Source organism: Myxocyprinus asiaticus, chromosome 18 (assembly GCF_019703515.2).
Source record: "Myxocyprinus asiaticus isolate MX2 ecotype Aquarium Trade chromosome 18, UBuf_Myxa_2, whole genome shotgun sequence".
Taxonomy (NCBI): Eukaryota; Metazoa; Chordata; class Actinopteri; order Cypriniformes; family Catostomidae; genus Myxocyprinus; species Myxocyprinus asiaticus.
Window position 1 is genome coordinate 2,923,601 of NC_059361.1, and position 25,902 is coordinate 2,949,502.

Here is a 25,902-nt window from a genome sequence, read left to right on the forward strand (position 1 = left end):
TATTAACTCATATCATTATAATAATTGTATAGCTAAGAATAGTTGTGTATTTATGATGGTTTTGTGTTGTACTTTCATTTAATCGTCTAATCTGTCAAATCTAACATAACAGTTTGCCGGGTTTCTGCCACCACTTACTGTGCACGTGCTGGAATTTTTGTAAACAGACGGATTGGTCTATAAGTTTGTGACGAGGAGGAGGGTGTGGCCAGGCCGTGATGGAGCACGGCCGGTGCTGAATCAGCTGATTAGCGGAAGAGCGAGATAAGGGGCAGCCGGAGACGCCGGTTTGAGAGAGAGAGAGAGAGAGACACATGTGGCAGCGTTGTATGTGTGTCTGTGTTTGTTTATGTTTGTTTTAAGTTCATTTATATCATTAAAGTTTATGTTGACTGTTCAGCTGGTTCCAGCCTCGTCCTTGCCCATCGTTATACTGTTACAGTGATGCCGAAACCCGGGAGGGAGGAAGGATGGTCTGTCATGTAGTCCTCGCCACTGCCTTCCGCCAGGGGAGCAGTCGCGGCCGTCTGCCTGGGGACAGAGGGGTCGCTGCCGGCCTGGCGAGAGCCGGAGGAACCACGGCTATCTGCTGAGAAGGGGAAGAGCGGTTTCATCCACCAGGGGGCGGAGGACTTGCTGCCATCCGCTGAGGGAGGAGCGAATTGGCGTCCTCCAGAGGGCGGAGGAGCGGTTGAGGATCGGGCGACAGCGCGTCCGGGAGCGGCTAGCAACTTCTTCTCTCTCTCTCTCTCTCTCTCTCTCTTTCTGTATGTGTCTCCGCTCACCCTGTCCCTCTCCCCACGCCTCCCCTCGTCTCTCCCCCAGGTTTGCAGGAGTCGGGGTGGACCAAAGGCTGACAGAACGGCCGGAAGGACGCCGCGGCCTGAATCGGGTGGGGGAGGAGAGTGACGAGGAGGAGGGTGTTGCCGGGCCGTGATGGAGCACGGCTGGCGCTGAATCAACTGATCAGCAGGAGAGCAAGATAAGGGGCAGCCGGAGACGCCGGTTCAAGAGAGAGAGAGACGCATGCGGCTGCGCTGCATGTGTGTCTATGCTTGTTTATGTTTGTTTTAAGTTAATTTATATCATTAAAGTTTATGCTGACTGTTCAGCTGGTTCCCGCCGCCTCCTTGCCCATCCTTGTACTGTTACAAAGTTCTTGCAAAATGTTTAAGAACAACAACAAAAATGCTTCAGGCATCAATGGCATCATAAAATGGCATTTTAAACAGATATGTGTCGTGGCCGCTTTCATGTTGGTTCTTTTTACATCACAACACGACTGTCAAGTTCTATAAAGAGGTGAACGCTTTTTACAAGTTGGAATCTTTTAATTACTGTAATTCCGACATGACGTGAACACACCATAACCCCAACCAATCAGATAGTGCTTTACTCATAAATATGAATGACTCCTCACCTGCTGTCCTACAGATTTGCGATTGTGGCCCGTCCAGCCTAAAAAAAACAACATACACCCAAGCAATAGAATGCAACAATGACCGCCCACTTTTTCAGCCGTCTGGGTTCCGGAAGTATTTTCCCCATTAATTACTTCAATAGACTTTTAATAAAATCCTTCATAAAAGAGTTGTGAGCCATGAACCAAACCAACCAGCTCTGAGGAGAGTCACAACATCACAAACTTTGTTTTGAGGCAAAAAAGTATTTGAAAATCACAAATAAAGACCGATACATGATTGTGTACTTACCGTCTTTAATGAGGGCACAAACTACAATCCCATGAAGCATCGCCAATGATGTCATTGAATAAATAATTATGGGAATATGTAAAACTGTTGATTTTAGGTTGTTGATTATAAGTATAGAAACAATATATTTTACGTTTACTGCAAAATATTCCGATATGTACAAATATATAAGTAGTTTAAGGGTGAAGAGACCGCCTCGATTATGTCATTCGCAGTACGTTTCACGGGTTTAGTTGGACGAGGTTCTCTGATTGGTGGATCTTTCTCTGATGTACCCTGGGTAATGTAGTTGTTTACCATGAATTCCACAATCAAACACGATTTCTAAACAATGATGTTGAGATAACGCAGGTGGATGTCTTCAATGGAAGCATATATACCATCGATGAACAACCTCGTAGCTCACAGTAGGTCTGTCTTTAAAGATTTATAGTTTATCACTGAAAATCAATTCATCTATGGGATAAACAAATGGGATTTTTAGTTCCGGAACAAGACTGTTGCGCTCTATGGTGTGAGTTGGAGGTGGGACTATTTGTTGGAGTGCAATTCCGTTTGGTGGTGCTAGCGCAGAAATAACACACTTAAACATTTAAATAGGTCAAAATGAGCCGAACATACAGTAACAGAAGGGTTAAAGACATACACATTTTAGTAGGCAGCTTTTAGGCATTTATATATTTGTACGTTTGAAATGTTGGTCTATGTGTTAATATAACTAATGTTTAATTATGGCCCGAATGATGTCTGTGGACTGAATCATAGCCCACCTGAGACCCAGGCCATGTGTCCTTGCAGGTAATGTTTGTTGATCTCTCTCTCTCTCTCTCTCTCTCTCTCTCTCTCTCTTTCAAATGCATTATCTAGGACGCTGATCCTTATCTGTTTGAGCATGCATGTCATGTTAATTGTTTAAAGGTGAGTTTTCTCTCTTTGGCCAATAAAAAATGCATACTCTTCAGATCGATTGTTGTTGCTAGGAGACAGAAGCATCCTGAGGTGAGGCAGCATCCCGAACGCCCGACGTGTATGTTTTCTACTACAGCAACGGCACTATTTCTCTCTCTCTCTCTCTCTCTCTCTCTCTCTCTCTCTCTCTCTCTCTCTCTCTCTCTCTCTCTCTCTCTCTCTCTCTCTCTCTCTCTCTCTCTCTCTCTCTCTCTCTCTCTCTCAATGTTGTCAGCCTTTCTGCAGCGCTCCTCGAGAGCGGACCCACACTAACGGAGTTAAGGAACAGTCTGAAATAACGCAAAGAAGAGTGGAAAATGCAAGACGGCCAACCAAAGGAATATCTAACAGAGGTAACGCAATGGGAATTTTTCCACGTAGAATTTTAAATGAGCTATTTTATCACGCTAGCGATAAAGGGATGGGTGAATGTTGAAAAAATAAATAATAATTAAAAAAAAAAATTAATAAACAAATGATGCTTTAGATAAGACGAAGCGCAGAGTTTGGGGTTAATATGGTCGCACTCCTAAGGTAAAATGCGCAAAAATGTGCATGTGGATAATGACGCTTCCTAATTCCAGGATTTCCTGAGAAAACTTTGCGCGACGCAAGCGTGTCTTAACGCGTCAGATGCGTCTGACACAAACGGCTTAACGCAATTTACTAAACTTAAACACTCCAAAGTGAATTAAACTAACTGGGTAATATATATATATATATATATATATATATATATATATATATATATATATATATATATATATATATATACACACACACAGTATAAGAAGACACTTGTGTGTGTGTGTGTGTGTGTGTGTGTGTTTCTATTTGTGCGTAAAGATGCCAAAACTTGTTCTGCCAATGAATTGATCCAGAACAATGTTTGTCGTGAAAACTCCTGAAAAATACGTGCTAAAGTTTTGTTGGACCTTTTGGGTCTTATATTTACCTTGGTATAAATATTTATTTACATGTTATTATAAATGTGGCTGTTTAGGAACTCTGAAAAAGTGATGGTGTTGCCTAGTGGTCAAAGATCTGGTCCAATACAGAAATCTGCTATATGGCAATATATGCAAAACATGAAATGTATGTTTTTATATATATATATATATATATATATATATATATATATATATATATATATATATATATATGATATATATTTATTTATTTATTTATTTTGTCTGATATAAAAAGTCACAAATTGTACATACTGTACAGCAACATATACCTATTTTAAATGTCATTTATGTGTTACATATACAGTATTTTCCCTAATACTAGTACATACATGCTCAAATATATTAACTTTAATTCATATACATGTTCATTTATGGCCATATATTTTCATTTATCAAGAAGACACTTAACCACAAGTTACAATAAGTTTACTCAAAGTCCACTTTGGATAAAAAAAAAACACCAACTAATGGACTAATTTATAGCTAATAAGTCTTTTTCAGTGTGCATCTCTTGCAGTCAGTCTCAGCACCTGTGTAGCTGCTTTTGCTTTAGACTTCACCTGGATCTGTAAGAAAACCAGAGAGAAAGACAGGGATGATTCATAATTTATTGCGTCGAGGGTCTGCGCTGAATTTTAATTTCTCTATTGCGTTATGTTGAAGCAATGAATGTTATATAGTGAGATGTGAGGTTGTAAGACTAATGATGTACTGAGGCGTGGCTTTAACTCGTTTGGAATGTTAATTAGCAGAAGTAGGTAACCTGGAGAACATCACAGAGCATGAGACACATGTGGAGAGACCTTCACTTCAACTCGACCATTGATAAAGGCAAACAGTCCATCAGTATCTGTGGGTTGCCTTTGGAGAATACGTCATTAAAGGTCTATAAATGTAATGATACATGCACTTGATGTGTTTATGCTATGTATAAACGTCAAATATTTGCTGTGTTCATTCTAAAAAGTGTTTTGCATTTGTTATATTTAATATGGTGACCAAATCACACCACGTTGTGTTTGAATGTTTTTTGTTCAGAAATCAGTGTTATTGCACTGGAGGAGTTGGCCTTAAATACACTGTATTGAAATGCTAGAATGTGTGTGTAGACTCGTTTTTCATTGCATATGTTTTATGACAGCAGTGTGCATTGAAGTACAGCTCATAATAAAACTGCACATGTTCATGTGTGCACATAATATTGATAGCTAATTAGTATGCGTCAAAGATGTTCTTCTAAGTGTCTGTTGGGATTTGAGAGTTTATGCATGTGTGCACAGGCATGCTTCTCTCCGTTGCATGTTTGTGCATTGTGCTGTTTTATATATTTATCTGTGTGTTTGTGTGGGAGTTTGAATTAGGAAGCTGCAGTGGATGGCCGGAATTGTATTGATGGTGCTACATTTACAGAATGTGATGCGGTAAAGTGCTGTGCTATAGTAATTAGCCTTTCAATATTGTGGTCTGCTCAGCGCATGTAAATAAGTTCCAGCAGACTACAGCTAGACTTGCACATATGCCGCCTATCCATCAATAAGATGAGCATTAATTGAGAGTGGAAGTCTCGCTATATTACAAAGACATCAGTGCATATTAGAAATCACATATAGATGATGACCAGATACAAATATCTTGATCAGCTAAAGCAGTGGCTCTCAACTGACTTTATTTCAGGATCCAGCTTTTAAATCAAGTATTAGTTGGTGGTCTTACACAGTGCCAAGTTTGTAAAAAAGGGAACCAAATGTCCTTAAAGTCAAACTATAGTTTGACTATGGTTGACTATGGATAGTTTAACTATGGTTGCCGTAGTAAAAGCATGGTAAATTTTGTGGTTACTATTGTTTTACTACAAATACGATGTTTTATTATGGTAACCATACTTAAACGGTCGTATTTGTAGTAAAACCATAGTAATAACCAAATTTGCCATGGTTTTACTATGGTAATGTAGTTAAACTGTCGTATTTGTTCAACCCCAATTCTGAAAAAGTTGGGACAGTATGAAAAATGCTAATAAAAACAAAAATTAGTGATTTGTAAATTATATTCACCCTTTGCTATATTGAAAGCACTACAACTAAACGTTATAGGATGTTTTACCTTGTACAGTAATTTCAAATCAGATGATTGCAACACGCTCCAAAAATACTGAGATGGGAAATTTAAGACTAATAACAATTTTGATTTTCAAGTTGAAATAAGGCGATGTGAAACAGGAGATGTTAAACAGGTGAGGCAACTGTGTCTCCAAAAACAGCCGAGTCCTTCAAGAGCAAGGATCATTCGAGACTTGTCAAACTGCCAACAGATGCTTCAGCAAATAATCCAGCACTTTGAGAACAATGTTCCCCAAAGACAAATTGGAAGGATTTTGGGCATTTCACCCTCTACAGTGCACAATATATTTAAAAGTTTCAAGGAATCTGGTCAAATCTCAGTGTGTAAAGGGCAAGACGAAAACCACTTCTGAATGCACGTGATCTCTGATCCCTCAGACGTCACTGTCTTAAAAAACATCATTCATCTGTAATGGATATCATGAACATGGGCTTGGGATTACTTTAGTAAACCTTTGTTTGACAACACCACTCGCCACTGCATCCACAGATGCAAGTTAAGACTTAACTATGTAAAGGAGAAGCCATACATCAACACTGTCCAGAAGCGCTGCCGACTTTTCTGGGCTCGGTCTCATCTTAGATGGAAAGAACAGTGGAACCGTGTTTTTTGATCCGATGAGTCCACATTTCAAATAGTTTCTGAAAAACACATCCGTCATGTTCTCCGGGCCAAAGAGGAAAAGGACCATCCAAGCTGTTATCAGCGTCAGGTCCAAAAGTCAGTGTCTATATGGGCCAGGGGTGTGTCAGTGCCCATGGCATGGGTAACTCGCACATCTGTGAGGGCACCATTAATGCAGACAGATATGTACACATTTTGGAGCAGCATATACTGTCATCCAGCACTGTCTTTTCCAGGGACGTCCCTGCGTTTTCCAGCAGGACAACTTCAGACCACATACTGCCCGGATTACAAGTGCATGGCTGCGTAAGCAGAGAGTACCCCGTACAATTGTGCAGCTGAAGACCTGCATAATGGATGAATGGAGGAAAATTCCACTTTCTAAACTTAACAAAATGGTGTCATCTTTGCCCAAGTGTAATTAGAAGAAATGGTGATGTTTTTTTGGAATGTGTTGCAATCATCTGATTTGAAATGACTGTACATTTTCAAAAAACAATGAAATTCACAAGGTAAAACATCATATAATGTTTAGTTGTCGTGCTTTCAATATAGCAAAGGGTGAATATAATTTACAAATCATTCCTTTTTGTTTTTATTAGCATTTTTCATACTGTCCCAACTTTTTCAGAACTGGGGTTGTACAAATACGACAATTTAACTATGGTTACCATAGTAAAACCATGATAAATTTGGTTGTTACTATGGTTACTGTAATAAAACCATGGTAAATTTCGTGGTTACTATTGTTTTACTAAAAATACGACAATTTAACCACGGTTACCCTAGTAAAACCATGGTACATTTTGTGGTTACTATGGTTTTACTACAAATACGACATTTTAACTACGGTTACTTGCGAGGGAACGCAAAACTATTTAGGAAAATAAATTCCCTCCCTGTCCTTGTATAGATTCTTAAAGGCTTCATATAGATCTATTCTATTCTATTCTATTCTATTCTATTCTATTCTATTTAAACCATTCACGATTATATAGTTAGTTGCATTTTATTATTTACATTTACCTTTTTATTCAGTGAGATCAGGACATTTTTGGGACAAGATGACCCACCAATCTAGAACCATTGAGCTAAAGGACACATAAAACTGTTTTGCTGGTGCAGACAATAGATTTAAAGTGTTAGTTCACTCAAAAATTACAATTATGTCATTATTTACTAACCTTAATGTCGCTCCAAGCCCTTTTGACTTTCTCTTTTCAGTCATCATTCCACCGAAGAAAGAGGGTGAGTAAACGGTGACAGAATTTATTTTTTATTTTTGAGTGAACCTACCCTTTTAGAAGTAATTGCTTTTTTTCTTTCTTTGAATACATACACATTATGAACAATCGCAACATGCAACAAATGGCATTATAAGTCCAACTCAAAAACCCCAAATACGTAACCCATTGTGAACACGGCTCATGTATTGGCGTGCACAATGATGCAGATGTTGTTTATCTCCATAAGCGTTAAAGCAAACCAAGTGCTTATATTTTTCTTTCTCCAGTGCGTGTTCTCTCCGCTTAGGAAGTTCCCTTTGTTAGACTGCGTTTTTCCCTGCGACGAAGCCCATGGGTGCAGCGCTCTGTTAGAAATTCTGCTTTAGTAAGAGACTCCAAGGCCCCATCAAGCTTTTAAAAGCCTTGCCTTCATATTCATTAATATGGAAAGGGCATGGAGCTGAAATCTAAAGATGCCATCACTGCACATATTGCATATCAGTACAGGTATGATGCTCGTGTGGTATAGTTGCACATGCACACATACTCTCATGTGCATCCTATAATTATCAATTCCTTATTTCTATTGAAAGATATCACTGTAATCTCTGAAAGAGTAGCTTTAGAACGATCATAATGCGAAAAACGAACGTGTTGAAATGCATCACGAAGAGGCAGCCGGAGAGTGGCATTCCTAGCCTCTTCAGACTGCCTTCAAAACAGCAATTCTGTTGCATAAGTCATGCATCAAATCAATGAAGAGATGTTGGAGAGTGTGTGTGTGTGTGTGTGTGTGTTCTGTCTGTGTGCATGCAGAGAGAAAGAGAGAGAGAGATGCAGAGATTTCAGCAGTCTGCCAGTCCCACTCGCTGCCAAGTAAATCCATTTCTGAGCAAAAAGAACAGCTTTGTAGTTTTTTTTTCTATGTTGTTGCTGTAGAACAGTTCTGTATTTTACACAGCCACAAACTAGATTTTACCACACAATTATAATAAACATATGCAAGTACTGTACTTCATTTTTTTCCTAGTGCAACAGTATGAATCGTTGATTAGTTTTAGGATCAAATTCTGCCAGTTCAGTTCAGTCGGCATGGCCTTGAAGTTTTTGTATTTTTTGCAAGCATGCGTCAAATCTAGGCGGAAGTGGGTTTGGCGAAATTGCATGCGCAAAGCGCTAATAGGCAGGGTCAAGTGCAATTTAATTCTGAGGTTCTTCTCCGGTTATTGCATCATCTGTGTCCTATTATATAGTCCATTCTCTGTCAACCACCAGCGATATAAACAAAGACAGTAAATTCATAAGAAGTTGGTAGTGTAAATAGACTGTATGCAATGAATAAGAAGACTAGAAATATGGACGTCAATTATTTTGTGCATTAACTGTGTCCTTGTTAAATGTCAGTCAGGCATATTACTATGACAGTGACATGCTCTTTTATAAGCATAGAAAACACAGTTCTCATCAGGATTTGGATTCATGCTCCGTTAATTTGTTTTATTTTATTTTTTATTTCTTCCCTTTTTCTCCCCAATTTGGAATGCCCAATTTCCAATGCGCTCCAAGTCCTCATGGTGGCATAGTGACTCGCCTCAATCCGGGTGGTGGAGGACGAATCTCAGTTGCCTCCGCATCTGAGATGTCAATCCACACATCTTATCACATGGCTTGTTGAGCGCGTTACTGCAGAGACCTAGCACGTCTGGAGGCTTCACGCTATTCTCCGCAGCATCCACACACAACTCACCATGCGCCCCACCAAGTGCGAACCACATTATAGCGACCATGAGGAGGTTAACCCAATGTGACTCTACCCTCTCTAGCAACCGGGCCAATTTGGTTGCTTAGGAGACCTGGCTGGAGTCACTCAGCACGCCCTGGATTTGAACTCGTGACTCCAGGGGTGATAGTCAGTGTCAGTACTCACTGAGCTTCCCAGGCCCCCATGCTCTGCTAAATTTGAGAGAATTTAGTATTATAGAATGAAAGTATTATTAATCATTTTGATACTGACACAAATCATGGATAGTATTAACAGTGATTGTATCGGAGTGCACTTCACTTCTAGCGGTTGATTTTGATTCATTTACTGAAACACGAAAAAATTAAACCAAAAACTTTTCTAAATTCAAATTACACTTGAAACAAAATGAAAATATAATAAAAATAAAGAAGTGGTCAAAAAAAAATCATACCAAATCCAAACATTTTACTCTAACTTCTTCTCTAACTTTTTGCGTTTTACTCTAACTTTTGCGTTTACTTAAAAATCACACTAAGACAACAGGTGGAAAAATACCAATACAAATGAGATCATAAATACAACTGTAAATATACATAAACATAATAATAATAATTGAAAAAAATAAACCATGAAAGTTCTAGAAAGTTTAACGATTACAGCAGTGATTGTTTGATGTTCCACTATATTTTCAGAGTTTGGACATGAACTTTATTACCAGCTGCTGGTGGAATCTCCAAACTGCAAATGTAGGAACAGAGTTTAGACTTTGCACTGAGATAAGACCTGCTTTTCAGATGTCTTAGCGCAATGACCTATTTCATAGGAAAATAGCAAATTGCGCTTTGCGCCACTTCATTTACATACTATACACCCACAGTTTGCGTGCATACACCCACAGATAGCGCAAACACTCCCGCCCACGTCCACTTGTGCTTTGCGCTGGCATGAAAATTTGCCTTTAATTAGCACTCTCACAAAAATTGGATTAGATGTTGCGCACTCACGAAAATACAGCCCTTAATATCTTGCCATTCTACTTCTCAAGGAATTTATTCTTGTTTAAGGATTTTTAAAAATCAAAGGCCATTTTTAGGACCAATTTAGCACCAATTAGGACATATTCTCATTACTGTAATGCAAAAATAAATAAATAAATATTATTTAAACTGTTCTTGTTTTACAGTACCATTTAATCACAATATCATTGACAATACCTGGATTTAAGGTAAAACATCTGTATGCATAACGATAATGAGAGTTTGAGGGGAAACTGTGCTCAATTGTCATGATGTCACAATGCAAAAAATCTTAATAGTCCACAATTTTCTTCATGCAATATATCCGTTCTTATTTTGTCTTTGATTTTGGGGTGAAATATGAACTGGAATAGTTGTTCATAAGTTTTATGCTCAAATTTGGCCACTGATTATTTTAAGGGTGGGGGGATGATATAGTGACGTTTCACTAAATAAGCTAAAAGACCACTTTAATTACAATATCCACCTATGGCTCATACCATCCAACAGACATTTAAGAAAGTCTGGACTTCATTAAGATAAAGCAGTGTGATTTAAATTCTGCATATAAAGGCCACAAAACCAGCTGAAACTCATCAGCAACTCAACAATGTTTTGTAGTAATCATCTTTATGCCACAAACGCTGTCGATGGAGCTTAACTTGTACTGAACCTCAAACATGCCTTTAATTGTCATGAAAATAATGCCACAATGACAAAAACCATAGTGGTGCAAAAGCATGCTTCATTTTCTTTTTTCTTTTGATTTTGGGGTGAAATGTGATGTGTCTTGTTACTTCATGCATTAGAATGCCCATGTTTATATCTTGCATGTATATTTCAGTTTCTGCGTAGAAATGTACAGGGAATTCAGTATCTGCCTTAAAATTCACTTTCAGTTGATGTTAAATGAGTAAAGCAGACTATATCTGAAGTAATAGAGATGTTAAACATAGCGTAACGCACATCTCTCCTAGACTGGAATGAAGACTTTCTAATGATAGTAATTACTGACAGCGACGTCTTGGCAGGAGGCATCACAGTTTGACTGGAAAAGTTTGGGCATGTCGCCTAAAACGAACTACTTTGTGTTAGGAGTGTACTGCTGATTGTGTCAGAAGATTGATCTATTTTGTGTGCGTATGTGATAAATTATGTTTTTTATCAGCACGAGTCTATGGCTTCAGACAGCACCTCTCGAAGTCGCCGCTGCAGGGCCACTTCCCCACTGACTCTTGCTCTTTATTTCTGGCACATGTAAGGAACCACGAAACATCAATTTGCAAAAACATCACCACAGTCACGTAATTTTCATGAGATCAGGCTGTGTAAAACACGTCCTGTTGTTCACTTTGTCATGCAGGGCTCTTTCATGTACTTGGTTGTCTAAATTTGCTATGTTTAAAGTTTTTCCTCCTGTACCTCTGTGTTGTGTTTATGGATCAATGGTTTTACAGCTGTTAGAGGAGCAGAATGAATATTTAATAGTGTCCCTTCACGATGGCAGTTTAAAAGGTCTTTCTCTAATGTGCAATGCATTTATTATCGTCAAACAACCATTACAGTTGGATCTATCAAAGGATTAAACAGTGTGGTGCTATGTGCAAATATTTTCTGTTGTCTTTGTTATACAGTCATTGTTCAATACCTTGTGTCATCAAAAGCATGTGTAATGGTGGCCAGCTGATAGATAGCTGTGCAATGTGTATAAACCTCACTCTCCTGACCTCAAGAGGTGCATTAGAGGCTGTTACACCTGCCTCCCATGCCGGAGACGCTGGTTCGAGTCCCGTACAGAACAGGTAGAACAAGAGCGTCACAATGGTGCCGTGACCTGGATGGGAGTGAGGTTTAGGGTGGTGAGTGTAATGGTGGCCAGCTGATAGATAGCTCTGCAATGTGTATAAACCTCACTCTCCTGACCTCAAGAGGTGCACTAGTGACTGATGCTAGAGGCTGTAGCCTTTAGCCTCCTTGTTAGCGCACCCGCCTCCCATGCCGGAGACGCCGGTTCGAGTCCCGTACGGAACGGGTAGAACAGGAGCGTCACAATGGTGCCGTGACCCGGATGGGAGTGAAGTTTAGGGGGTGAGTGTAACGGGAGCCAGCTGATAGATAGCTGTGCAGTGTGTATAAACCTCACTCTCCTGACCTCAATAGGTGTACTAGAGGCTGTAGCCTTTAGCCTCCTTGTTAGCGCACCCACCTCCCATGCCGGAAACGCCAGTTTGAGTCCCGTACGGAGCGGGTAGAACAGGAGCGTCACACATGTATGGTAAACATTTATATGGAGAAAATGTGAGTGCAACTTGGTTTGGGTCCCTTCTTCGATGTAAAGCAATTTGTTGCCTGTTTTATTGTCTGCTAATCGTTTAGGAAAGTAATAACAGACTGCTCTGCAACAAGCCGCATGAATTGAGGTATCATTCATGTCCGTAGCACAAACAATGTAGGACGAGTTAATTGCTGAAGTGTAATCCTTTAGAGTTATGAGTTTATATCCGTAACTATAAGTGTAGGCAATAGTACACTGTAAAAAAGAGTTGAGCTTTAAAAACAAAATAGGCAACTTAATACAAGCACTTTTTTTGTTCTGTTGAGTAAACTCAATTCAATTCAAAATCTAAAGATTGTTTGTTCAGCACATTTATCATGGTGTCCTTCTTACATTTGATTTCGTAAGACTTTTGCCTACATGATGAGAGTGTCTGGCCTCTAAACACTAGAGGGTTCAGATATTATCTTGAGAGAATGAGATATTTTGTCCTTTCACTGAAATGAGATGCACACAGAGCTCAAAACTTCACACATGAACCTCAATCACAGTCACAATCAACAAACTTCATAAAGTTAAAAGATTGACTCTGAACCATTAGACGGGAATGGAAGTCCATTTCTGAATGGGTCATAATTAAAGCCCGGTGCACACTGTATGATTTTGGCCATGATTCTGCCGTCTGAGACAAATTTCGGGAATCCTAAAGGATTTCTGTCATCGCAGGGCAAAATCGGCAATCTTACAACGTTCAGTGTGACATGTTCACAGATGGCTGATTAATAGCCTTTACGATGATTTTCATCCTCCGACGAAGTTCTGGCAGTGTCTGACATTTAGCATCGCAGCCGTATATTGTGACTGCTATTACGATGGCCAGATGAGATATTCTGCTCCTCTCTCACACCCTAATTCACTTGGAAAGAAACCTGCTCCGTGTTTGCACCACTATAGCAACATTTGTGCCCAGTTATCACTTTACTCAAGCTCTTTCAATGTTTTTTTCTTCTTTTCATTTTATATACAAATGTTAATAAATAAATAAGCAGAAAATACTTGGAGAAAAGTGGAACACGTCAGCAATATGAAAGCATTATTCTCCGAATTAAATAAATATAGAGCTTAGGCTACAAAATGACGTTTGTGCATATCCATAGGGAATTTGCAAGCGTGATATAATATCAGCCTTTATGAATTTTCGAAATTTTTCGTGGCCTATAGGTTACTAATCTAAAAGAGGAGAAAGACGTACCATAACCCACCTTTTTTGTTTTCTCCAATGTGAACGGAGAAGTTTGTAAGTCTTTTTATTTCCACAATGAATATTTGCTTGTGGTAGCTCGTTATTACTGTCGGCTACCTCCCGCACTCACGTTCATTCTCAACATCTGTACTTTTCTGTATTTGTGATCAAGCTGTCTTATTATAGATTTGACAAAATCCATCTTTCTTGTAAATGTTAGCCTATGCTCGTGATGGAGTGGTATTAGAGCAATGGAAATGCTGATGTCCTGACTTTCAGAGAGAGAAATAAAATGCTCCTCCGTGGTTGGCAAATTTTGAAAGTTTCGCTTCTATTCCGCAACGCTCCAGTAACGTGAGTCACGTTCACTGATCGGGACGATTGGGACCACAGTCGGCCACGATGTGTATCGTGCAGTCTGACATAATGTCTCACAATGAGCCGATATCGATGCGTTCATATCGTACAGTCTGACAAGCACCTATCTTAAAGGACTTTCCAAAATCGTACAGTGTGCACCAGGCTTAAGTCATTATGATTTCTATGACATTAAAAGTCATAATTATGATTAAAAAATATTAAATAGTGAGTCATAATGATGAGGTTAAAAGTCATAATTATGAGATACTAAACCATAAATATGACAAAAGCCAAAATGAGTAAAATAGTAAGTCATAATTATAAATTAAAATGGCAATTACGATTTATTAATTCATAATTTTGACCTTTATCTCAGAATTGACTTAGTATCACATAATTTTCACTTTGTGTAATAGTCAAATTATTACTTAATATATACAAATGACGACTTAGGTCATAAAGTATTGCCTAATATCTCAAAATTATGACTTTTTATCTCATAATTATGATTTATGTCATAAATTACTTCTGAAAATGAAGATTATCTCATAATTTGGACTTAATATTTCATAATAATGAAATGTTTTAATCACAGAATTATGACTTAATATCTCATAATTATGACTTTTTTCCATAAACATGACGATATCTCATAATTATGGCTTTTTTGTCGCAGAATTATGACTTTTAAACTCCAAATTATGACTTTTTGTCATAAATATGACTTCATATCTCATAAATGACATCATATTGACATCAATGACAATATCATAATTTGGACTTTTTATCCCATAATGACTTTTATCTCATAATTATGACTTTTAATCCCAAAATTATGATTTAGTAACTCATAAATATGATTTAATCTCAATATTATGACTGTATAATCTCTCATAATTATGACTTTTCCTCATGATTAGTTTTTATATTATAATTATGACTTACCAAAGTAAAATAAAATTCCCCACGTGGCGGAAACTGGTTTCCGTAGACGGGTAACTAATAGTGACAATAAAAACAATAACAACAACAACTGCAGCAGCACAAATAAAGCCAGCAAACAAAAAGCAATAAAACTTTAATAGTACCTGCATAATTTCATTGCAATGCATGCTGTAAACTTGCAAACCTATTGTTCAGTAAGACATTTTTTAGTACCGACGATAAAGTTTGGCAATTTGGAACAAGATCTGGATTCAATTCCAATGCTACCTCTGAAGTAACTACTTCGGTAACCAAGTAAGGTCAACAAAATCTTTCCTAGCAACATGATTAAGCAAATTTTGTTCAGTTTAGACAAAATAATCTTTGTTCAAGCTTGTGGGGGAAGGTTTTTGCAAGCTGTACTTTTACAGTGTAATAGTGATGTTTGCTTTAGTGCCACTTCTTTATGACGCGTTGATTACAGAGACCTTCTCGCAGAGCAACTTTGGGTTACTCACCCTCATGTTGTCCGAACTCGTATGACTTCCTTTCTTTTTCTTTTGTGGAACACCGACTTATTCACCAATTCACTTTCATTGTACAGAAAAAAAAAAAAAAGAAAAAAAGATGCAATGAAAGTGAATAGGGACTGACGCTAACATATTGCCCAACATCTCATACAGGAAGTCATACAGATTTGGAACAACAAGAGGGACATGATGACAGAATTTTCATTTCTGGGTGAACTATCCCTACCATCGCCCAAACAGAGAACAGCTTGTGTTGCAGCATGGGAAACAAATGAAGAGCTGGCTTTGAATAGCTGCTTCCTTCAGCAGGGGTTGATGGTCTGTCGGGTGTGTGTGTGTGTGTGTGTGTGTATTGTGATGCCAGGTCTCAAGCTTAGTACCACCCACCTCTCTGAGGAGCTCAAGTGGATCTTTTTGTCCTTCTTAAAGACATGCTTGAATAGAGTGAATGTATTCCTTCAGACACTCCTTCAGATACATGCCTGTTTGTAGGATGGACATGAATGAAATGAGTGTTGTATCGGTGGGGGGTACCCAGGACAGAGAGGTGCGGCTGTGAGTGGGGTGGCCAGTGGGGTGGCCAGGCTTCTGCTGGGCCCCTGTCTAGTACCGCCCGTGCATAGAAGCACCACAAAATGATGTAGTTTTGTTTTTCATCTCACGTTTGCTTTTTCTGACACTATCGGTTAGGTTTAGGTTTAAGGTTTAGGGTACGGAGGTCGGTTTTGTTGATGTAAAACCGAAGAGAGAGTGTTCACATTCACGGAGAACATTTAACTCTCTTTCAGCATCACACTGTGGACATATAGTCTCAGAACTGCCGTGATTCGTGTCATGAACCATGTCATATAATTTTGCAAAAATGTCACCAGAGTCACTTAATTTTCATGAGATCAAAATGCAAGAATCAAAGTCGGGCCTAAGTCAAGGGTCTGCTGTAACTGTTATGATTCTTTAACACAGATCTTTTCTAAAAACCACAAATCTGACAGATGGATTATATCTGACCTCAACTACATTACAACACATGATGACTGAGATGAAAGCAGACGTTCTTAATGAGCTGGATCAGCTATCAGACACACGAGTGAGTGATATGTCCTCTATGTGTAATTTGTCTTCTACTCCATCTTTAAACCGTGCGCTGGCTTAATGTAGTGCACTGTGGTAATGTCCTCCCTTGATCTGTTCTGCTGATTGGCAGATGAATTGATTGGCATGCTGGCGTCTCTTTTGGTTTGTTTCATCATCAGAAGACGACTCATCAAAGGCTTCAGTGCACATTACAACTTTGCAAATGCAAGTTCTGTCTGATGATTGGAGGACTTCAAATGTCCCAGCAAACCACGAGCTCTAGTTTTGCTGCAGTAAAATGGTTTTGCATGTACTACATGCTTAAGTGAACCTGGTGAGAAGTGTAAAATATTTGATTATTCCCTGCTGAAAACATTTCTTAAACCAGTCTAGGCTGGTTTGCTGGCCTTAAATGGCTTTAAGCTCTCTCAGCCGGGCCAAACTGGTCTTCAGCTGGTCTAGTTGGTCTCCTGGCTTATAACCAAACTAGCAAACATGACCAGCCTGACCATGCTGGGAGACCAGCTTAGACCAGATCATAGGCTGGTTTAAAGGAATGTTCAGGGTTCAACACAAGTTCAATCAAAAGCATTTGTGGCATAATAATTTCAACTTGTCCCTCTTTTATAAAAAAAAAAAAAAAAGAAAAAAAAAAATCTGGCTAACAGTAACCATGTTTCTACTATCGGGCCAAATGAGGGCATGCTAGTGCATTTTAGGGCCAGTTGCGTTCCCACTGTCATTTCCGGGGCTTCATCCTTCCACCTCGGGGCTTTCTCGGGACCAACGGCCAATGGCCTTTGGCCCACTGATTACCCTTGGGCCAAGAAAGGCCAACTGGGGAGTGAAGTGGGGTCAATGTCAAAGGCTAGATTTCGCTGAACTGGCCAGGTTGTGTATCCAGCGCATAATGGTAGAGGTACAGTACAAATCCGTTAAAATGCACAATGGACAAAGCAGTGCCCAAAGAAATAACTTTCCATTGTTCAAGATCCAGGGGCAGTTCTAGACCATTTTGACGGGGGGGGGGGGGGGGGCTGTGTGGGGCCTGGTGTGCTTGTAGGGGGTCAATTGTATAATAACTTAAATGTCCCATGTACACATATAAAACATCATTTCCCAGTGAGTTGCGTGTTTGATTTTTATTCTTGCGCCTGAATCCAACAGTAGCTTACTAATATTAATCTGTATATATTATTAGGTTGAATTGCATTGATGTGGTGAGCTTAGTGTTTAAGAGTGTTTCTCACTGAAGGTAAGTTATTTATTTGGGCTTTAGTGGGGTGGTTTATAAAGGGTTCCCATTTTAGGTTTTAAGTGTATTCATAATAAATTTGCCATCGCAGGTGTGGTGTGGCCCTGTATAATGCTAACTGCTGTTTCTTCATACCTGTTTCTTTACGTCTGTTCCAGCGTGCTGTTTCATCACAGTCGTTTGTTTTGCCAGACTTGTTGCACTACATTTGTCTTGTTTCTGCATTGTACAGTGCAAAACAATGAATTAAAGACAGTGAAAAAAATACCTCATAATAAATAACATAAGTGTGTATTGTATGTTGTATGAGAAATGAAAACCCAACAGATGTATAGGCTACATATACAAATATTTTGTAATGAATGCTTGCAAAATAAGAGTGATCTCTAACGAGTTTGGCTCAGGTGCATTCAATAAGGCATAAAATCAGATCCAGATCAGGTTTTGTGATATTAAAAATGGGAAACTGCGCTATAAAAGTAACTTAACTTACACTTACATTTACACCATCACGTATAATCAACATTAACTAGAATTGAAAGTGGAGCTGGCAGGTCCAAAGATGCAAAACCAACACTGAACTTCTACCTTATCTCCAGAAGTTACGGTTATTCGTTTGATATTCGGTTTCTCCTACCCCACAATTTTACAATGATATCATTAGCACAGTTAGGTTAAAGCATATATGACTATATCATACAAGCATAAAACATTAAACTCAAATGGTCAACAATTGTTGTAGCTGGAGAATTATGCCTAAAAATGCTCCTATGGGCTTTCATTAACTAACGCTTGTAAGGGACCGTCTGAAAATTCCACCCACAGCACTAAAACATCAGAGGTGTCCAAGTATTCATTTATTAATTCATTCAATTAAAGTGTAAGTTATGCATACAATTTACAATCTTTAAAATGTGTAAATGTTTTGTAAAATGTGTGAACAGAACATTCAAGGCCCTTGCATTGAACACTTGGACGTTTTAGCACAGTGTGTGGACTTTTCAGACGGTCTTTTTTTGCACCAAAAGCGAATTATTAATAAATGTTGAACTTAAATTAAACTTTATCCTGTTAAATATTATTATGCTGTTATAATGCAGTCATATAATTTGTTTGGTCTATTTACTATGTTGTGGGGTCACTGAACTAAGTGGGATGGAAAATGAGAATACCACTCTTACCATTCTACCACTCCAGTATAGGGGGGCCACTGGGGGGCTAGGCCTGTTGACATGGGGGCTTGGATAAAAGGGAGAGTGTTGTTATTTTTATGTATTTTTTTAGCACTGGATTTTGGAATTGATTTTTCAAGCTGACTGTTTGATTTAAGCATGCTGTTAAGGAACTGCCTTTGAGCAAAATCCAATTAATTCCTGAGCCTCTCTGCATCCAAAAACGCCCCATACCACTCTTCTGTCCAGCCCCTCTTGACTAATTAACATGATTAGCCAAGAGGAACTGTTTAAAGATAGGCTACAGTAGGTGGCTGAGGGAAAGAACGAAAATGCTTGTGACTTCTCACCGTCAATGAGGTTAATGCACTCAGGTTTGATTGGTTTGATATTGACTAATTTTAAGAAGTTCGGGGATTAGTTTGACCTCAGTTTTGTTGCAGTTTACTTTTTCCACCTCTATGTTGAGGTACAGCACACACTAGAGAGTAAGAGTGACCCTGGAGACCCATTTAAAAATAAAACAACCTATTTGGATTCAGTTTTTAATGAGTGAAATTCAGAGTTTTAAGTGATTATCTCCCTAAAATTCAGATGGCTATGAAATATGATTAATTAGCAACCACTGAGAACTTTTTTCACATGTTAATACCTGTTCTTAAAATTAGACGGCAGCTTGGTGGAGTATGAAAATAGTTCATTAGCACAAATTATGCACAGGGGCTCCCTTTGTGTACAGAAACATACAGCTGGTTATTATATTACTGCTGAATTAAGTCAGAAATATTTACAGATTTATACTGTACTGTATACACAGCCCATTTTATTGACATAATCAGACATATTTCCAAGTGAAATGGTATATTTAAAGAGCAAAGAAATGTACGGGACTTGATTTTATAGCATGCACTGAAGAATCACGCTCAGTAAGACCAGAAACGAGTGATTAAGTAATTAAATACGATCCATTTCGATTTCATATTGACTTTAAATGGTTGTGTGTGCTCATATTTTTCCATTTAAATATCATGAACACAGACAGCAACTCTTTGATTTTGCTGTCCTCCATAATGAATACATAATACAGAGTATAGTGCTTCTAAACTATATATATATATATAAGTGCTGTCGAAGTTAACACATTAATAACACGTTAACGCAAAATTCGTTTAACACCACTACTTTTATTAATGCCGTTAACGCGTAATATGACCCTTTGAATAAACCGTAGCTCATAAGAGAAAAACGCTGTTAATGTCACATGCATTGACCGTCGGGAAAACAGATGGTGGGACATTATGCTGAGACCTGCGTTAAGCATTTGATCAATGTAGCACAGCAGTAGAACATGCCCGCAATACACAGATAAATCTCAGAACTTTGTAACATGATTGCAGCGGCAAGGTGCGGTACGGAAGTTGCGAGGTGCGAGCACGAGGTGATCGTCTGTGTTCCGCGACTGCTACCGGGTCCTTGAATTACGTATAACGTGCCAGTAAAGGCAGCCGGTGGAGTTTCTGGTGCCCCCCCTAGGGAGTTGGTGCCCTATGCAGACTGTGTAATATGCGGATATGGAGCGGCGGTACTGATTACTGGCTAACAGAAACCCTGCTGCTGTCTCCAAGGTTTGGTCACAGTGTCTCAGTTTGATAGTGCACTAGCCAATGCAGAAGTTGGAGACATTGCTGGAACCCTACAGGTAATCTACACTGTCAGCCCATTTAATCCCACCAGTTACAATTGTGACTGGGGTCTAAAAGGAGTTTGTGATGTGAGTTGTCAATTGTAAATGACAGTGCAGACTTTTTTGCATGAGTGGTGCAAATAGTCACATGACCAGAGCTATTTAATTCCACCGTGCTCCTTGAAAGATTACGCCTGTCAAAACTCCATAAAAAGAAGCGAATAAATCCTGTCATAATACACTTACAACTACCATATGTTGTACATAATTTTAATCGAGTTGTGTTGTGTTCATGTTCTGCTGTTCAACTCTGTTGGTGGGGTAGGTTTTGTGTGGATGACTGAAAAATACATCTGGATGAAGCATATTTTGTCCACTCGTGTTTATAAAGAATTTATAAAATTATGTGATTAATCGTGTTTAAATATTTTAATCATTTGACAGCCCTAATATATATATATATATATATTACGGTCTTAGCCCACACCTCTGTGGATATGTATGGGGCCATTCTTTGATTAAATATTGGAGAATAATAGACTTTATAATCAATGTTGGGTGTAATCGGATTACAAAGTAATTAGTTACTGTAATACAATTACTTTTAGACACAAAAAGTAGTGTAACAAATTACATTTTAAATTACTGTAATCAGATTACATTTACTGACTTTCAATGAAAGCAATTACTTTTAAGTAAATTACTTGAGTTACAAATATTTCTAAAAAAATATTATTTATGTGTAATACAGTTAAAATGTGAATAAATGTTCATAAGCATTTCTGTTTGCGTTTCTGTGACAACTGAAGGGTGTGTGACAATGAAAAATAAGAAAATAGACATTATTTTTAATTTAAGCGAAAAAAAGTGTTTTAGAAAGTAACTTAAAAGTAAAGTAATTAGTAATGTGATTACTTTTTATATGAAGAATAAGCAAAGTAATCTGATTTTAATTTTAGAGCAGTAATTAGTAATTTGTAGTTAAAGAAGTTGCAGAAATACTCAAACCAGCCCGTCTGGCACCAACTATCATGCCACGGTCCAAATAACTGAGATCAAGTGCATAGGCAGGTGCGTAAACAGTACAACGGAAAAAAAGAAAAAGCCTGCACACAGTATAGCTTTTATATCTGTAATATCTTAAAGCACTTCGGTCAAAGACCTTCTTCAGACATTCTATTAATTTCTTTGAAGATTGTTCCTGTTGCAAGGGAAGTACATCACTGTCCAGTCTCGGATTTCCTCGAGAAGTTTCTCCAATGATGCTCGCAATGCGCTCAAGTGAACCAGAGAAGGTGGTGGACATTCTCCTGTCGGCATGAACTGAACATTTTTTAAACTAAAGCTTCATGTCAAACCATTTTTATTGACCTCTTGGACTGTTTAATTCACAAAAGAACCTCTGATGACAGCAAAGATGACTGGAAGTTCCTCACTTTCTTTTTAGATGCAAGTGTTAAATCCAAATAACTTTACAGATCTTTATTGTAAAGGGTTTAAAAAATGTTTTCCATGCTTGTTCAATGAACCATAAACAATTAATGAACATGCACTGTGGAACGGTCATTAAGACACTAACGTCTTACAGACGGTAGGCAATTAAGGTCACAGTTATAAAAACGTAGGACACTAAAGAGATCTTTCTACTGACTCTGAAAAACACCAAAAGAAAGATGCCCAGGGTCTCTGCTCATCTGCGTGAACGTGCCTTAGGCATGCTGCATGGAGGCATGAGGACTGCAGATGGGCAATAAATTGCAATGTCCGTACTGTGAGACAGCGCTACAGGGAGACAGGAAGGACAGAAATATAATTCGTCCTTGCAGTGGCAGACCACATGTAACAACACCTATGGGACAGGTACAGGATGGCAACAACAACTGCCTGAGTTACACCAGGAATGCACAATCCCTCCATCAGTGCTCAGACTTTCTGCAATAGGCTGAGAGAGGCTGGACTGACGGCATGTAGGCCTGCTGTAAGGCAGGTCCTTACCAGACATCACCGGCAACAACATCACCTATGGGCACAAACCCACCTTCACTGGACCAGACAGGACTGGCAAAAAGTGTGCTTCACTGACGAGTCACGGTTTTGTCTCACCAGGGGTGATGGTCAGACTCGCGTTTATCGTCGAAGGAATGAGCGTTACACCAAGGCCTGTACTCCGTCCATCATGGTCTGGGGCAGTGTGTCACAGCATCATTGGACTGAGCTTGTTGTCATTGCAGGCAATCTCAACGCTGTGCGTTACAGGGAAGACATCCTCCTCCCTCATGTGGTACCCTTCCTGCAGGCTCATCCTGACATGACTCTCCAGCATGACAATGCCACCAGCCATACTGCTCATTCTGTGCGTGATTTCCTGCAAGACAGGATGCCAGTGTTCTGCCATGGCCAGCAAAGCCCGGATCTCAATCCTATTGAGCACGTCTGGGACCTGTTGGATCGGAGGGTGAGGGCTAGGGCCATTCCCCCCAGAAATGTCCGGAAACTTGCAAGTGCCTTGGTGGAAGAGTGGGGTAACATCTCACAGCAAGAACTGGCAAATCTGGTGCGGTCCATGAGGAGGAGATGCACTGCAGTACTTAATGCAGCTGGTGGTCACACCAGATACTGACTGTTAATTTTGATTTTGACCCCCTCTTTGTTCAGGGACACATTATTCCATTTCTGTTAGTCACATGTCTGTGAAACTTGTTCAGTTTATGTCTTAGTTGTTGAATCTTTTTATGTTCATGCAAATATTTACACATGTTAAGTTTGCTGAAAATAAAAGCAGTTGAAAGTGAGAGGATGTTTCTATTTTTGCTGAGTTTATATGTGATAATTGTGAATAAACGTGCTATTCTATTTAGGAACGTTTGGAGTTCATTAACATACACAAGCCGTACTAACAAATTTGGGGAATATGACGCATTCATGAATCCAGCGGAAAGTTTTCAGGAAGCTCCATAGTTGCATTTTATCATGTGCATTTAGAGTAGCATTTTTCTTTCTCTGCTGTCCTTGACCCATTTTTTACTACCTCTGCACTAGTGGACAATGTCTGACACATCTACACTCTCATCACATTCTAGCTCAGTTATATTCACCATCAGGGTGCGAGAGGGAAAAGCAGGTATTAATTTCCTCTCACCCGGTGTGGCCACCGAGACTAAAACAACACCAGTCCACTTCTGAAGAATCCAAGTGTCAGTCATCAAAGCAGAAAGCTCTCTCACTCCCTGTCCGCCGGCCTTCGAGATCTCCCGCTGACCTCGCAGGAGAGAGAGGAAGAGCGCAAGCGAAGTGGAGACACTTTAAACCGCTTGCTTTCAGCCAGTGAGAGCTTCATTGTTGTTGTGTGTCTGGCAGACTGAATCGCGGAGGTGGAGGATAATGAGGAAAGCTGCCGTTAGTGTGACGCTGCCAGAGGCCTGCATGTCGTGCTTTGTGTTGCGTTACGCGGTGGAGAGATAGCATCACTGGTTGAGTGTTATCCAGCCTTGGAGCATCTCCGGGCCAGACTGTCAGGCTTTGTGTAGCTGCCAGAGCTGTTTAAACCCGGTGAGCCATCTCGCACACCTTATAAATCCGCCCCCCACCACCACCAAAACTCCTGCTCGCCCACCTTTCCGCAAGATAAAGTGGGAAAGGAAATCAGATTAGGGACATTTTTTTCAAGCCCTAAGATCAAAACCCAGGTTTAGAAATTAAGGCTTCCTTTTGCATGCTTTCAGCACTTTACTGCGAAAGTAGAGACACACAAACACAGCAATAGACTTGACAATTAGTGCCAGATAACTTTCACTCTTTTGTTGAGCGCTCTGAGGAAGCTAATTATTGGGCTGTTAAATTTGTTGGATTTTCTCAAAGTCGTAAATTCGAGATTTAATTAGCACCTCATAACCCCATAGTCAATTGAGATCCACAATAACAAGGGGGGGGGGGATCAACTGCACACTAACAAGAGAAACACTAATACTCATTTGATACAGGGAAGGGAAGAGACGTTACATGCCATCCCATAACAGCACATAACGGGATTACAGTGTTGGGTAGTAAAAGAGCTACATGTAATCTGGATTACGTTGTCAGATTACAAAACAAAGTACTTGTAATTAGATTACAGTGCAATTTTAAATGTAATCCAGGACTTCATGTGATTTCATGTTTACTAATGTTTAACCTCATGAGACCCGAGCGTGAATGCTGTGTGCATTTTCCATTCCCCTATTTGATTTGTAACAAGTATCCCCTAAGAAGCATGCAAATAAAAAAAATAAAAAAATAAAAAAATATATATTTTTTAGACCAAATACTTTTCCTAAAAATGTATGTCCTTATATGTGGACAGTGAGACTAAGTTGTGAAATTCTAAATAATATCAAGCTATAGAAAGTCATCAAATTGTTTATTATGTTTCCAGGAGTGCTGATTATTCATGTTTTTTTAGATGTTACAGACATTACATCAGAAATCAGCATGGTAACACTTTCTATGAAGCCCATATTTACAATGCATTGTAAAGGCATTATAAATACATTATACTGCATTCATAATGTCTCATAATACACCTTATAATAAGTTATAACTTCTCATAATAATTATAACCACAGTTATAAGTACATTATAAGACTTCCCCTATTCATAGTTATACTTTAGAGTATAATGCATTATAACACAAGCAACATCCAGTTATAACACAGCAGAAGTTAATAATGTTAATGTTATAAGTGCTGTATAGTGTAAACAGTTAAAAGACTTTATGATCATATTATAAGTGTTCTTTGACTGCTTTAAGTTACAAAATCAATATCTTCTTATAAACAGTCATAACATAAACTTATAACATACAATACATTACAAGTCACACTTATATAATGGAAGTTATTTATAAATAAGATGCACAAACATTAAAGTTTATTGAATAGAGTCCAGTATAGAATCAGATTGATTTATATATATTGGGTGTATTTACATCCAAGAAGATTGGCTACATGTGTGATCAATATACATATTTAGAGTTTTTTATATATTT

The 25,902-nt window shown here is 38.9% G+C and overlaps 1 protein-coding gene across 2 annotated transcripts in view; it reads left to right on the forward strand.

The window, feature by feature from the left end:
- The first annotated feature begins 2,904 nt into the window (after nt 1–2,904).
- Nucleotides 2,905–25,902, forward strand: part of grm3 (glutamate receptor, metabotropic 3) — an 81,289-nt gene continuing 58,291 nt past the window's right edge. Inside the window, exon 1 of one of the 2 annotated variants that reach the window (XM_051724572.1) lies at nt 2,905–3,013. The gene's annotated coding sequence lies outside the window, so the exon portion shown is untranslated. Of the gene's footprint in view, nt 3,014–4,232; nt 4,516–25,902 lie in introns of those variants that run through there. The other variant, XM_051724573.1, reaches the window with a different exon arrangement.